At 42.9% G+C, this 15776-nt stretch overlaps 1 protein-coding gene across 4 annotated transcripts in view; it reads left to right on the forward strand.

The window, feature by feature from the left end:
• PDE7B (phosphodiesterase 7B) overlaps positions 1–15776 on the forward strand; it is a 698908-nt gene that overhangs the window by 432436 nt on the left and 250696 nt on the right. The window lies entirely within an intron of this gene.

Here is a 15776-nt window from a genome sequence, read left to right on the forward strand (position 1 = left end):
TTGCGGTGTTTCACAAGTATTTCAAGTAAAGAATGATATTAATAATGAAACAGTCATATAAGTTTCTCGGAAACTAAGTGCAACAAAAACAAATTGATTTATAACAGTTATTGCGGAGAAATTAAATCCGATGGTGCATCAGACAGAAAGACAATATCCTACTGTTAGGTGGAGGGGTGAGATGCCCCCCTTGGTCAGTGGAGACCGCCGCTCAAGGTCCGTATTGGAGGGTGAGTGCAGCAGAGAGACGCCGGTGTCCGTGGTCCGTCGACCGGAAGTTCGGAAACCGAACCGGAAGTGACGACGTACGTTTCGCTGCGGGAGCTTGTTCAATATTACACAATTTTTTACTAAAGTGTGCCCCAGAAGAGACTTGTAGTCTTTCTTCTTTTTTGGCTCCTGTACTATACAGGAACCATACATTTTTCCGAGAAACGTAAACTTGCCAATATGCCATTTACGACACAGAGTGGCAAAGAACGGCTTAGGCCCTGCCCTATGTTCATGGCTAGTGGTTCAGCTTCACATGACGATGGAAGCCCTCATCCTCCCGCTAGAAAAATTAAAAGAGTTAAGCTGGAAAGAGCACAGAAAAGAACTGTGCGTTCTAAGATGGTATCACAAATCCCCAAGGAGAGTCCAAGTGTGTCGGCGGTTGCGATGCCTGACCTTCCCAACACTGGACGGGAAGAGGTGGCTCCTTCCACCATTTGCACGCCCCCTGCAAGTGCTGGAAGGAGCACCCACAGTCCAGTTCCTGATATTGAAATTGTAGATGTCACTGTTGAAGTACAGCAGGATGAGGATATGGGTGTTGCTGGCGCTGAGGAGGAAGTTGACGATGAGGATTCTGATGGTGATGTGGTTTGTTTAAGTCAGGCACCGGAAGAGACACCTGTTGTCCATGGGATGAAGAAGCCCATTGTGATGCCTGGGCAAACTACCAAAAAAGACACCTTTTCGGTGTGGAATTATTTTTCCACAAATCTGGACAACAGGTGTCAAGCCATCTGTTGCCTCTGTCAATCTGTAATGAGTAGGGGTAATGATGTTAACCACCTAGGAACATCCTCCCTTATACGTCACCTGCTGCGCATTCATCAGAAGTCAGCGTCAAGTTGTGAAACTTTGGGTAAGAGCGTAAGCAGTCCACTGACACCTAAATCCCTTCTTCCTCCTGTACCCAAGCTCCTGCAAGCCACACCACCAACTTCCTCAACGTCAACTTTCTCCTCAGTCAGGAACATCAGTAGTCCTGCAGGCCATGTCACTGTCAACACTGAGGAGTCCTCTCCTAACCGGGATTCCTCCGTAGGATCCTTGAGTGGTACACCTGCTGTTGCTGCTGCTGCTGCTGTTGTTGCTGCTGGGAGTCGATCATCATCCCAGAGGGGAAGTCGGAGGACCACTTGTACTACTTCCAGTAAGCAATTGACTGTCCAACAGTCCTTTGTGAGGAAGATAAAATATGACAGCAGTCATCCTTTTGCAAAGCGGATAATTGAGGCCTTGACAGCTATGTTGGTGTTAGACGTGCGTCTGGTATCCGCCATTAGTTCAGTGGGACTTAGAGAATTGTTTGAGGTACTGTGTCACCAGTGTCCTACAAAATGCGGTTGTATCCAGTGTCCACTTAACCACTTACATGTGGACAAGTGGAACAGGGCAGACTAAGGACTATATGACTGTAACAGCCCACTGGGTAGATGTATGGCCTCCCGCAGCAACAACAGCAGCAGCAGCATCTCGCAAATGCCAACTTGTTCCTAGACATGCTACGCTAAGTATCAACACTTTCTGTAAGAGGCACACAGCTGACAACCACTTACAAAAACTGAGGAACATCATTGCAGAATGGCTTACCCCAATTGGACTCTCCTGGGGATTTGTGATATCACACAACGCCACCAATATTGTGCGTGCATTACATCTGGACAAATTCCAGCATGTCCCATGTTTTGCACATACAATTAATTTGGTGGTGCAGAATTTTTTTGAAAAATGACAGGGGTGTGCAGGAGATGCAGTCGGTGGCCCAAAAAATTGTGGGACACTTTCGGCATTCTGCCACTGCGTGCCGTAGACTGGAGCGCCAGCAAACACTCCTGAACCTGCCCTGCCATCAACTGAAGCAAGAGGTGGTAACGAGGTGGAATTCAACCCTCTATATGCTTCAGAGGATGGAGGAGCAGCAAAAGGCTATTCAAGCCTATACATCCACCTACAATATAGGCAAAGGAGGGGTAATGCACCTGACTCAAGCGCAGTGGAGAATGATTTCCATCTTGTGCAAGGTTCTCCGACCCTTCGAACTTGCCACACGGGAAGTCAGTTCAGACACTGCGAGCTTGAGTCAGGTCATTCCCCTCATCAGGCTTTTGCAGAAACAGCTGGAAAAATTGAAGGAGGAGCTAAGATGGAGCGATTCCGCTAAGTATGTGGAACTTGTGGATGGAGCCCTTCATTCGCTTTGCCAGGATTCAAGGGTGGTCAATCTGTTGAAATCAGAGCACTACTTTTTGGCCACCGTGCTCGATTCTAGGTTTAAAGCCTACGTTGTATCTCTCTTTCCAGCAGACACAAGTGTGCAGAGGTGCAAAGACCTGCTGGTTAGTAAATTAACAAATCAAGCGGAACGTGACCCGTCAACAGCTCGTCCTTCAATTTCTCCCGCCACTGGGGCTGCAAGGAAAAGGATAAGATTCCCTAGCCCACCCGCTGGCGGTGATGCAGGGCAGTCAGGAACGAAAACTGACATCTGGTCTGGACTTAAGGACCTGCCAATGATTACTGACATGTCTACTGTCACTGCATATGATTCTGTCACCATTGAAAGAATAGTGGATGATTATATGAGTGACAGCATCCAAGTAGGCATATCAGACAGTCCGTATGTATACTGGCAGGAAAAAGAGGCAATTTGGATGCCCTTGCACAAACTGGCTTTATTTTACCTAAGTTGCCCCCCCTCCAGAGTGTACTCTGTAAGAGTGCTTAGTGTAGCCGGTAACCTTGTCAGCGATCGGCGTACCAGGTTACTTCCACAAAATGTGGAGAAGATGATGTTCATCAAAATTAATTATAAATTCCTTCGGGAAGACCTTTACCAGCAATTGCCTCCAGAAAGTACACAGGGACCTGTGGATTCCAGTGGGGACAAATTAATACTCTGTGAGGAGGAGGATGTACACAGTGAAAGGGGTGAGGAATCAGAAGATGAGGTCGACATCTTGCCTCTGTAGAGCCAGTTTGTGCAAGGAGAGATTGATTGCTTCTTTTTTGGTGGGGGCCCAAACAAACCAGTCATTTCAGCCACAGTCGTGTGGCAAACCCTGTTGCTGAAATGATTGGTTTGTTAAAGTGTGCATGTCCTGTTTATACAACATAAGGGTGGGTGGGAGGGCCCAAGACCAATTCCATCTTGCACCTCTTTTTCTTCTTTGCATCATGTGCTGTTTGGGGACTATTTTTATTAAGTGCCATCCTGTCTGTAACTGCAGTGCCACTCCTAGATGGGCCAGGTGTTTGTGCCGCACACTTGTGTCACTTAGCTTAGCCATCCAGCTACCTCATTGCACCTCTTTTACTTCTTTGCATCATGTGCTTTTTGGGGCCTATTTTTTAAATCTGCCATCCTGTCTGCCACTGTAGTGCCACTCCTAGATGGGCCAGGTGTTTGTGCCGCACACTTGTGTCGCTTAGCTTGGCCATCCAGCTACCTAATTGCACCTCTTTTTCTTCTTTGCATCATGTGCTGTTTGGGGACTAGTTTTTTAAAAGTGCTATCTTGTCTGCAACTGCAGTGCCACTCCTAGATGGGCCAGGTGTTTGTGCCGCACACTTGTGTCGCTTAGCTTAGTCATACAGCCACTTCGGTGCAACTTTTGCGCCTAAAAACAATGGGCCCAATGGGCAGCAGCAATTTTGTTAGCAGTTGGGCAAAACCATGTGCACTGCAGGGGGGACAGATATAACATGTGCAGAGAGAGTTAGATTTGGGTGGGGTGTATTCAAACTGAAATCTAAATTGCAGTGTAAAAAAAAAAGCAGCCAGTATTTACCCCGCACAGAAACGAAATAACCCACCCAAATCTAACTCTCTATGCAAATGTTATATCTGCCCCCCCTGCAGTGCACATGGGGGGTCATTCCGAGTTGTTCGCTCGCAAGCGGATTTTAGCAGATTTGCTCATGCTAAGCCGCCGCCTACTGGGAGTGAATCTTAGCATCTTAAAATTGCGAACGATGTATTCGCAATATTGCGATTACACACCTCGTAGCAGTCCTGCGTTTTTTCCGGAAATGGTAGCGTTTTTTCCCACACGCCCATAAAACGGCCTGTTTCCGCCCAGTAACACCCATTTCCTGTCAATCACATTACGATCGCCAGAACGATGAAAATGCCGTGAGTAAAATTCCTAACTGCATAGCAAATTTACTTGGCGCAGTCGCAGTGCGGACATTGCGCATGCGCATTAAGCGGAAAATCGCTGCGATGCGAAGATTTTTACCGAGCGAACAACTCGGAATGACCCCCATGGTTTTGCCCAATTGCTAACAAACTTGCTGCTGCGATCAACTCAGAATTACCCCCATTATTGTGAGGTGTGAGGTGTGAGGTATTCAGAATAGCCTGGAAATGAGTGGACATGAATGTTATGTAGGTATGTAGGAGCAAAATTACCCACAAATTCTGTAATTTTAGCTGTTTTAATGTTTTTTTCAAAAATCATCCAGATCTTAAACCAAAACCAAAACACGAAAGGGTGGTTTTGGCAAAACCAAGCCAAAACCAAAACACGAAAGTGGAATTAGAACCAAAACCAAAACACAAAACACGAAAAGTGCCAGCCGCACATCTCTAGACTTGTAACACCTCACTTGTGGACAGTACCAAGGCTGGACGGAGATTAGCTGCTGCTCCCAGCTATCAGCACCCAAAAGTGCCCACCAGCACAGGGTTCAGCTTCCAGGTTACATTCCACAGTGACATGCAAATTTGGAAATGCGGCAGCCAACCTAGCAACCGTGTGAACCAGTCCAGTACGGTGGACAGTGTGAGCCAGCTCGACAGAGGGGAGAATGGGACCGGCCAAGCAGGAACTTTCCCGGTGGCCCAATCCGGCCCACCAACATTTGTAAATTGATAACACATACAAACTTTGCACAGACAAGGCCTTGATTGGGATTGAATCCATGGCCCAAATGATTTAAGGCACAAATCATAAGCACCAAACTGACCACCAGATGTAAATCGGTCTGACCAATCTGTAATTTCAATTTTAATGAACTGTGTTACTTTTTCAAATCTGAAGATCTGCTTTAATTATTGTAACCTAGAGGAATAATAATAGGTACACATTTATTAAAGTAGGTATGGTTACATATTTAAATTTTTTTCTTCTTTCTGTTAATAAAACAAGAAAAATTCCTTTTAGTTGAGTAACAAATTGTAAAGCAAGGGCCTGAAGGCAGGCCCAGCGACAGGGGGACAAACGGGACACCCCTGGGATCAAGTACACAAGATAAGGGGCTGCAGCACCTATTACTACTGTTAAACGTATCACCTGAACTCCCGCCTACCAATTACTTAAACTAATTAAGACTGGACGCACCGAACCACACCTTGTTGTGTATGCACAGCCTCCCACTGGCGCTGGGTTCAAGGGAATTGTTTACGTATAAATGCAGTATATGTGCACAGTACAGTATATATGTGTGCGTATATTTATGTATGTATACAGTATATGTGTACAGAATATATGTATGCATATACATGTATGTGTGTCAAGAAGGGAGGTGCTGGTTGGTTGGGGGGAGGAGGGAGATTTCTGTTTCCAGCTCTGCCTGAATGCACCATCCAGACCCATGCAATACAGACCCTAGTCAGTGGTAAGGTATGCAGAACACATAGGGCCTGATTCAGATGTGGTTGGAGTGACTATCACTGATGCATACATGGAAGCAGCAGCAAAAGCACTAATATGGTAATGCAGCAGAAGGCGTCACACTGAGTGATCTGAGCTGTGTCCTAGGATGCAGCATTAGACCATCAGCCACCACAGATCCAACACAGAGGCTAGGAAAGCTCTATCTTCTGCTGGAGATCCTGGCCTCATCACTTCCCCACAACGGTTGCAACAAACCTCCATTTTTAGAAAGCAGAGGCCATTACCACCCTCCTCCCCACCACCCAAAAGGTAGCAGACTCTCTGAGAATGGGGCGTGGTCTCGCGGCCCGATCCAATTTTATCTCTCCAGCTGCGTGTCCAGCATTCCCAGAGATGCACACACACACACACACACACACACACACACACACACACATACACACACGCACACGCACACACTTTGACAGCAGATTTGCAAGTAAAACACAACAAACACCCCACAAATCTATACAAGCTCTTACTAATCAGCTTCTCCCCTCTGTTTACAAAGAAAAAATCCACCCACCCCACCACTTTCCACTTTCCCACAACACATTATACTGTACATACTGTACACATAAAAGCTGGAAAGTGTAGTCCCAGGACCGATAGCACAAATTTGCAGTTGTCGGCTTTACCAGTCAATTTGTAGGGTTAATAGTCACTAACTAGTGGAGACCAAGGATTACAGGAAAACAAGGAGATGTAAGAATAACTGTTCCGTCCTTCATTAATGTGCACTGGGTTGCAGGCAATACCTTCCGGTTGGTCGTGCAGCAGGGCCAACAGGAAGATGTCGCATTCAACCTGCTGGAGCTTTCAAGTGTGCGTGCACACTAGGCGATATGCATGATTTGTCATGCCAGTATGACAAATCGTGCCGATATCGGACTAGTGTGTGACAACCCTAGGACAGTTTCTGCAGTAGATGCTATGTAGTCCTGAAAATTTCCAAACAATTGAGAGTCTTGCTCCTTGATAGGTAATGTCCAGACCAGTGCTTTACCCATTAGCAAACTGAGAATCAAACCAACTTTAATGCTGTCAGTGGGATAACGGCTTGATTGCATGGAAATGTGAAGCTGACATTAAGGAGCCCTTGGAAAGACATTTGGTCCCCAGAGAATGTATCCAGTAATGATATCCTGGAACCCTAAATAAGGGGTTGCTGTCCCTGGTGTAACTGATTTACTTGTTGTTGTAAAGTTTGTATGCCTGCCCAATAACCTGCACTTGTTGGATTAATTCTGCCATTGGTCATGCTCTACTAGCAGAATTCATACTGGCGTCTGTGTATTGTAAGGACTAGCTACATTGTAAGTACCCAGAAACCCTCATGATGGACCAATTTGTTTTCTGAAACAGAGAAGTCTCAATTCTGTCTCTTCGATGGTCAATGTTCTACTACGGGGCACGCAGGCTCAGTTGATTGACTCCTGTGCCCATAGGACATATGTGCACCTTTAGTTACATCCCCTGTATTCATGGCTGGAGCTACCTTAAGGCAGATGCCTAGGACACTAGGCTGTTGGGGGCACCAATGAGGTCAGGAATAAATAAAAATATATTTGCTTGCTACTGTCACAGGGCGATCTGCGACATGTGAGTCGCTAATCAGACCTGTAGTGATTCTCCCAGTCGCACTCCTCAACTTCCTTGTACACTTCTTCTGTTCCTCTGTCTGAAGCTGCTGAAAAGGAGGTGCAGCGTATTGTGAAGGCCACCTAGCAGTGGTCAGGAACAGGGCCTGTTTTGTGTGTTGTCATGCTCCCCCTTTCCCCCCCGATGACAGACAGCCCACCACACTCAGTACACTGCATTGTCCCCATTCATTCTGGTATTCCATCTCTGCAGTACAGCAACTCTGCCATCCAGTGATGCTGCCATGGCTACACGGTATGTTATACCTCTTGTGCTGCCCATGTCGGGCCACTTCAGCAAAATTTTGTAGGGCCACTTTTAGTTCCCAATCCCCCTTGGCTGGGCAAGTGGGCTCTAGTTTTACTCTAAAGTACTGTACATGCTACTTATACTGTACATAAGTTTCCCAGGATAAAAAAACTTTACTAAAATGGTCCAGCCCTTTTAGTTCTTTAGTCTGACTGTGTCCCTGGAACTTTCAATGTCACAAGGAAAATTAACATCCCCAGAGGACTTAATAAACCTCTCTCTTTTATTCTGCTCTGAAACAGATCCAAATGATTTGGCATTAGAAATAAGATGTTCTAACAGGATTATGACATCATGTGGGAAGAATATATGAGCAGCTGTTGCATAAGCATTCTTGCTCAGCGGGGTTTTATACTTATCATCTCTCCTCTTTTTACAGTGCTAACTCATTGGAGAGGTGTCAATAGTTTCACTTGTGTATGCTTACCTCATAGAAAGCAGCTGACGGCCTGCGCTATTTCCATGAAAACATACAGTGATTATGAAGCATGCAGGATCAACAGCATTCACATCCAAATTTATATAACCGCTTAAAAGTCTTACAAGTAACAATATTCATTCAGTGCAGTATAGATTTTCAATTGCATTAGTCTATGTTTTATTACCAAAATTACTTTTAATACTTATGGTACAAATAAATGAGTGCCAGGGTCCACTCTTGAGCTTATATAAGATGTTGCTCATAATATATCCAAAAATTTTATATTGTGGCATATAATATCATCTTTTAGCACTGTTCATGCATTCTACACACAGTATTCCCAATAGCGGACCCGATTCAGACCTGATCTGTGTGCGTTTTTGCAGCGGTCTGCGATCAGATAGCCGCCGCCCATGAAAAGTGAAAACCCTCCCCGTGCAAGTGTGCGAATGGATGTGTATGCTGTGCAAAAACTTTGCCAGACAGCGGACATCTGCAAATCTGTTCACAACTCACTCAGCATCTAGCACAGGACTCCGCCCCTCCATCGTCACGCAGTATATATAAGGCAGTTGAGACGATTATCCGCCTCCCAGTCACCGCACTGCTCACCCCACACATGGTCTCACCCCTTCTTGCTGGACTGATTCACTCCCCCCCCCCCCCCCCCCGCCGGCAAGTGGCCACACGTGTTCCCGGGGTCTCCGCTGTGAGTGCTGCACATCTTGTGGTTCCTACATCCGTTTCCTGGTTACTGCTGCTACCTGCTGTTCCAGGATGGCAAGTAACCTGGGGTTGCAGCATAATATATGGAGGAGGGGGTGCAGAGTATGTGGTATACAGCGGAAGCAGTATATGGAGGAGGGATGCCCTGTATATAGAGGGCACTATATGGAAGGGTATGAGGGTGCAGTGTGTATAAAGGGGCAGAATATGGTGGGAGGTGCAGTGTACATAGGGGGTGTGTATGTGTATCCTTGTCCCTCCAGTGGCTGGCGTCGCCACCACAGAGGTGAGGAGCAGCGTTAGATTAATGTAACCGTAAGTGGGAATTAAACTAAAGGAGAGAAAATCCAGTCAATTTTGAATAGGAAATGTTGTTATAAATGGCAACTGCCACACCAAAAACCTACCCTACCCCCACTCTCTCTCTCTCTCTCTCTCTCTCTCTCTCTCTCTCTCTCTCTCTCTCTCTCTCTCTCCAGCGCCCTCTCTCCATATTCAGCATGTCTAACACAGTCAGATCAGTTTTTTTATGGAATTAGCAGCAGGCTGTAACATCTCCCTGAATGATCACTTTCATTTTCATTTGGTCTGTGTGGCGTCCTCCAGTGGGCACCAGTGCACATAACAGAGGTGAGGAGCAGTTAGCCTTTTATTATATAGGATTTATTACTATTTATTACAATCCTGTCTATAGCATGCTTGTATTATCCTATTATTCTTTGCAATAACACTCTCTTATTGTAATTACTTATTTTAAATATTTTAGTAATAGATTTTCAATAAGTTTTACTTTCTGCTGTATATTTGTTTAACTCATTTCTATTTTATTTAGCCTTCATCCTTTCCACTGAGCAACCCTTTTATCTCCTTTACATCCAGCATTGTTCCACTTACTCTGATGTGTACACGTGTGTGTGTGTGTGTGTGTGTGTGTGTGTGTGTGTGTGTGTGTGTGTGTGTGTGTGTGTGTGTGTGTGTGTGTATACTGTATATATATATATATATATATATATATATATATATCTATCACATAGCACTGTATCACATATCACTTTCAATATTATTCTCACTTTGATTGGCATCTCCCCTTGTTGATTCCGCCATATCACATATATCACTCACTCCTGATCTTAAACAGCTAACATCCAACACCCTTACACATTTCTTCATTACCTCACTCTATATACCATTACCATTTTAAGATTAAATCTCCCTTTCCTTTTCGCTAACACATATTCTGCTGTTACCATTTTGTTCCATCTGGACCTATTTATAGCCCCATGCATAATTATACCCATTATATAACTCACACACCCTCTCTAATAGCATACTACACCATAGTTGACTAACAATATTTACCATATGTTCTCCATGTCATCTCTTATACTAATACTCAAATAATACATTTTTTATATCCTATTATTATCCTTATATTACCTTAATTATGTTCTATTTCCCATTTACATTTACATCAAACATCTTTGCCCCTCTTTGTGCACATCAACCAAATATTTGCACACTTCCTTAACGCTCATACTATCCCACCAAGATGAATTCATTCTTCTATACATTTATTACCAGTTTGGTTTGAAACCTTGCTACTGTACAGTGGTTATCCTAATCCGAGACATCCAGAGTGTTCCACCCAATACAATGAACAGATGGCTAACAGACACAACTCCATAAGTTTACTCATAGTCTATACAGGTGTAACATAAAATTGGTCTAACATATACAATCCATGTGTTAGGCAGACATATTTTTGAGGTTACAGACAGTTCTTTTTAATCTTCTGGGACCTATTCATTGAAAAAAAACCCAAAACAACAAAAACAAAATGATACTGAAGCTGAATGAACTGCTGCCTGCGATAAGCAGTGACTTACCATATCACTTGCCAAGCTGGATCCTTACTAACATTCCGTGACTTGCCACTGCCGGCTCACATAGAGCATTGTGCTTCTGGCGGCAGATTCAATATAAAAAATAATGCTTAAAAAAAACACATTAAAAAAGTCATTTTAATAATCATTTTTTCTTCTCTCTCGCTTCTGCTATATAACCATCCTAACAATAACATAAGTGGATAGGTGGCAATTCAGGTAGTGACGATGTCCTTCTTAAATTTGCCTTAACTATCTTCTCGATGCTTTGGAGAAAGCCATTATGAATGAAGATTACACAGCATGCATTGATTGATAAATAAGGAGAATGCCTAAATCCGTCAAAATTATCGTTTTGTAGGTTTTGTATCTTCATTTGATAAATAGAGCCCTCTATCAATTTCTTAAGGATATGGAGAAAGATAATATCAACAAATCTAACTAGTTACACCACTCTAATAACATAGTTAAATAAAGTATTTTTCTATACATGCAGTACCACTGTCTTTTGTTGCTGATCTTTGCCTCCTCTTCCTATAGTTACCAGTAGTTCTTGCATCTGCCATTTTCTCAGCATGTAACATTCCTTTATTCACATAAAGTCACATGAACCCAGCAACAGGATTTTACTGCCTACTGGCCTCTTCCTCACCAACAGTACAAGTACTCCGGCTCTAAATTTACACAATTCATTATTACAGTTATAAAATGGGCCTTTATGGAAAACACAAGTGTTTCCTGCAGAAGTGCTGTTTCTTTATCCATAGAAATTTGAACTCAACATGAAAGATTTGATAGGCACAAGTTGCAAGTTGCTATACATGTTTGTGAATGCAATAGATATACGTACATATATATAGATAAGAGATAGGGGTCTATTTACTATGCCTTGAATGGAGATAAAAAGTGTGTTGAGATAAACTACCAGCCAATCAGCATCTAACTGCCGTGTTACAGGCTGTGCTTGAAAAATGACAGTTAGGGCTAGTTAGGGTTTGGGTTAGAGCTGGTTGGTTGGTACTTTTAATCTCTGTCCATGTTATCTCCATCAAAGTCTTAGTAAATAAACCTCTAGATTTGTTGTTACATAATTCACATATTTGGTTGTGTTTTGTATGTATTATTATTAGAGATGAGCGGGTTCGGTTCCTCGAGATCCGAACCCCCCCCGAACTTCACCCATTTTACACGGTTCCAAGGCAGCCACGGATCTTCCCGCCTTGCTCGGTTAACCCGAACGCGCCCGAACGTCATCATCCCGCTGTCGGATTCTCGCGAGATTCGTATTCTATATAAAGAGCCACGTGTCGCCACCATTTTCACTCGTGCATTGGAGATTGAACGGAGAGGACGTGGCTGCGTTCTCTCCCTGAAAAGCTCCGTAATCTGTGCTCAGTGTGCTGCAAATATCTGTGCTCAGTGTGCTGCAAATATCTGTGCTCAGTGTGCTGAAAATATCTACGTTCTCTGCCTGAAAAGCTCCATATCTGTGCTCAGTGTGCTGCAAATATCTGTGCTCAGTGTGCTTCATTTTGGTGACCAACAATATATAGTTGTACAGTACATGATTAGGCCATTGCTATAGTATCTTGCAGCTCTGTGTCACTGCAAGTATCCATTCCATATCTGTGCTGCATTTTTGTGAGCAGTATATATAGTATTACAGTGCAGCATTATGGTGACCAACAGTATATAGTTGTACAGTACATTAGGCCATTGCTGTAGTATCTTCCAGCTCTGTGTCACTGCAAGTATCCATTCCATATCTGTGCTGCATTTTTGTGAGCAGTATATATAGTATTACAGTGCAGCATTTTGGTGACCAACAGTATATAGTTGTACAGTACATTAGGCCATTGCTGTAGTATCTTGCAGATCTGTGTCACTGCAAGTATCCATTCCATATCTGTGCTGCATTTTTGTGAGCAGCATATATAGTATTACAGTGCAGCATTTTGGTGACCAACAGTATATAGTTGTACAGTACAGTAAGCCATTGCTGTATCTTGCAGCTCTGTGTCACTGCAAGTATCCATTCCATATCTGTGCTGCATTATTGTGAGCAGTATATAGTAGGACAGTGCAGCATTTTGGTGACCAGCAGTATACATATATAGTACAGTACAGTAGGCCATTGCTGTATCTTGCAGATCTGTGTCACTTCTAGTATCCTGATCAGTGCTCAATATCTGCTGCATTGTTGTGGCCAGTATGTATACTGTACTGTGCGACGTGTGTTATACACCTGGTGATTATACATCCTGTAATCTGTACTGAGTCATGTGTGAGATACACCTGAGGATTATACACCCTATATACTGTACTGTGTGATGTGTGAGATACACCTGGGGATTATACACCCTATATTATTATTATTATTATTATTATTATTATTATTATTATCCTTTATTTATATGGCGCCACAAGGGTTCTGCAGCGCCCAATTGCAGAGTACATAAATAATCAAACAGGAAAACAGCAACTTACAGTTGATGACAGTATAGGACAAGTACAGGGTAAATACACATAGTTACATCAGCAGATGACACTGGAATAAGTATCAGGTGGCAGGAGACTGCTGGATGTGGTACAGTTGAAGATTATTAAAGTAAGACAAAGGATAAGCACATGAGGGAAAAGGGCCCTGCTCATGACAGTTTACAATCTAAAGGGGAGGGGTAGACAGACATGGGTGACACAGATGGGGTACATAGAGAACGTGGAACAGAGGGTTAGGATGAGATTTGGCTGGGTTTGGTGAAGAAGTGGACCCCCAGAAGGCACAAGTCAATAATTAACATTGCAACATTTTACTGGGCTATGCAGGAGAAAATTAAAAATAGGGGAAAATAAAAATAAAAAAAAAGAATCGATAACTTCTACCACTTTCAAAAAGGTCAATGGAAGCTGAAATAATGGACAACTACCTCATGGAAGCCAGATACAGTATACCAAACAGTACTTAGCAGAGTTAGGAATGAGTGCTTATGAAATACAGTAACATTTTGTCATAATATTTCAGAAACTGCATGGCTGGTCTCTTGCACTCTTTTGCTATAATACACCACCTGCTGTAGGATTTATATTCAAAAACATTATGTCTCCATAATCCCAAAAACGTCAGTCTTCTTGGAAAGTGGTTTGTTCCTTTGTAAGGGAAAGAGAACAAACGTTCTCAAACAACGGTTTCTCAATTTCTTTTTCCTCTGGGAAGGGATTGTGGATTCGCAGGAATATCTGAGCATTTCTGTAATCAGAAAGCAGTGACTTTCTACAAATGTTTACGAATAATTCCAGTGATTTTGTAATTTTCTCCCAGTGATTTGGACCAATAATACCATTGATTAGAACGAATAATTCCTGTGATATTGAGGTGTTTGTGTCGCTTAGCTTAGCCGTCCAGCGACCACAGTGCACCTCTTTTTCTCTTTTCTTTGCATCATGTGCTGTTTGGGGCCAATTTTTTTAAGTGCCATCCTGTCTGACACTTCCGTATATGTCCAGTGGTACTGCCATTTGATATAATTCCCGACATTACTGCCATTTAATTCCAGTGATTTTGTCATTTTCTTCCAGTGATTTGGACCAATAATACCATTGATTAGAACAAATAATTCCAGTGATTTTGTCATTTTCTTCCAGTGATTTGGACCAATAATACCATTGATTAGAATGAATAATTCCAGTGATTTTGTCATTTTCTTCCAGTGATTTGGACCAATAATACCATTGATTAGAACGAATAATTCCAGTGATTTTGTCATTTTCTTCCAGTGATTTGGACCAATAATACCATTGATTAGAATGAATAATTCCAGTGATTTTGTAATTTTCTTCCAGTGATTTGGACCAATAATACCATTGATTAGAACGAATAATTCCAGTGATTTTGTCATTTTCTTCCAGTGATTTGGACCAATAATACCATTGATTAGAACGAATAATTCCTGTGATTTTGTCATTTTCTTCCAGTGATTTGGATCAATAATACCATTGATTAGAACAAATAATTCCTGTGATATTGAGGTGTTTGTGTCGCTTAGCTAAGCCATCCAGCGACCACAGTGCACCTCTTTTTCTCTTTCCTTTGCATCATGTGCTGTTTGGGGCCAATTTTTTTAAGTGCCATCCTGTCTGACACTGCAGTGCCACTCCTAGATGGGCCAGGTGTTTGTGCCGCCCTCTTGGGTCGCTTTGCTTAGTCATACAGCGACCTCGGTGCAAATTTTAGGACTAAAAATAGTATTGTGAGGTGTTCAGAATAGACTGGAAATGAGTGGAAATTGTGGTTATTGAGGTTAATAATACTATAGGATCAAAATTACCCCCAAATTCTATGATTTAAGCTGTTTTCGAGGGGTTTTTGAAAAAAAAACATCCGAATCCAAAACACACCCGAATCCGACAAAAAATTTTCAGGGAGGTTTTGCCAAAACGCGTCCGAATCCAAAACACGGCCGCGGAACCGAATCCAAAACCAAAACACAATACCCGAAAAATTTCCGGTGCACATCTCTAATTATTATTCAGAAAACATAATGGACATTTTTTAAATAATTGTATCCTCATGTTTGACCCCTATATGTAGCAGATCATTGCTTTCTCTGCAGCTAGCTACCTACACTTCTAAGTGGGCATTACTATGGTATATGTATAGGCTATATTTGGCAGCTCATTAATCAATCCTCCAGATTCATATTTATCTCATTTAGGGTTCTATTTATTAAGCCTTGGCTGGAGATAAAGTACCAGCCGATCGGCTCCTCACTGTCATTTTTCAAACACAGCCTGTGGCATGGCAGTTAGGAGGTGATTGGCTGGGACTTTATCTCCAGCGACTTTATGTCCATCCAAGGCTTAGTAAAT

The sequence above is a fragment of the Pseudophryne corroboree genome, chromosome 4, assembly GCF_028390025.1.
Source record: "Pseudophryne corroboree isolate aPseCor3 chromosome 4, aPseCor3.hap2, whole genome shotgun sequence".
NCBI lineage: Eukaryota > Metazoa > Chordata > Amphibia > Anura > Myobatrachidae > Pseudophryne > Pseudophryne corroboree.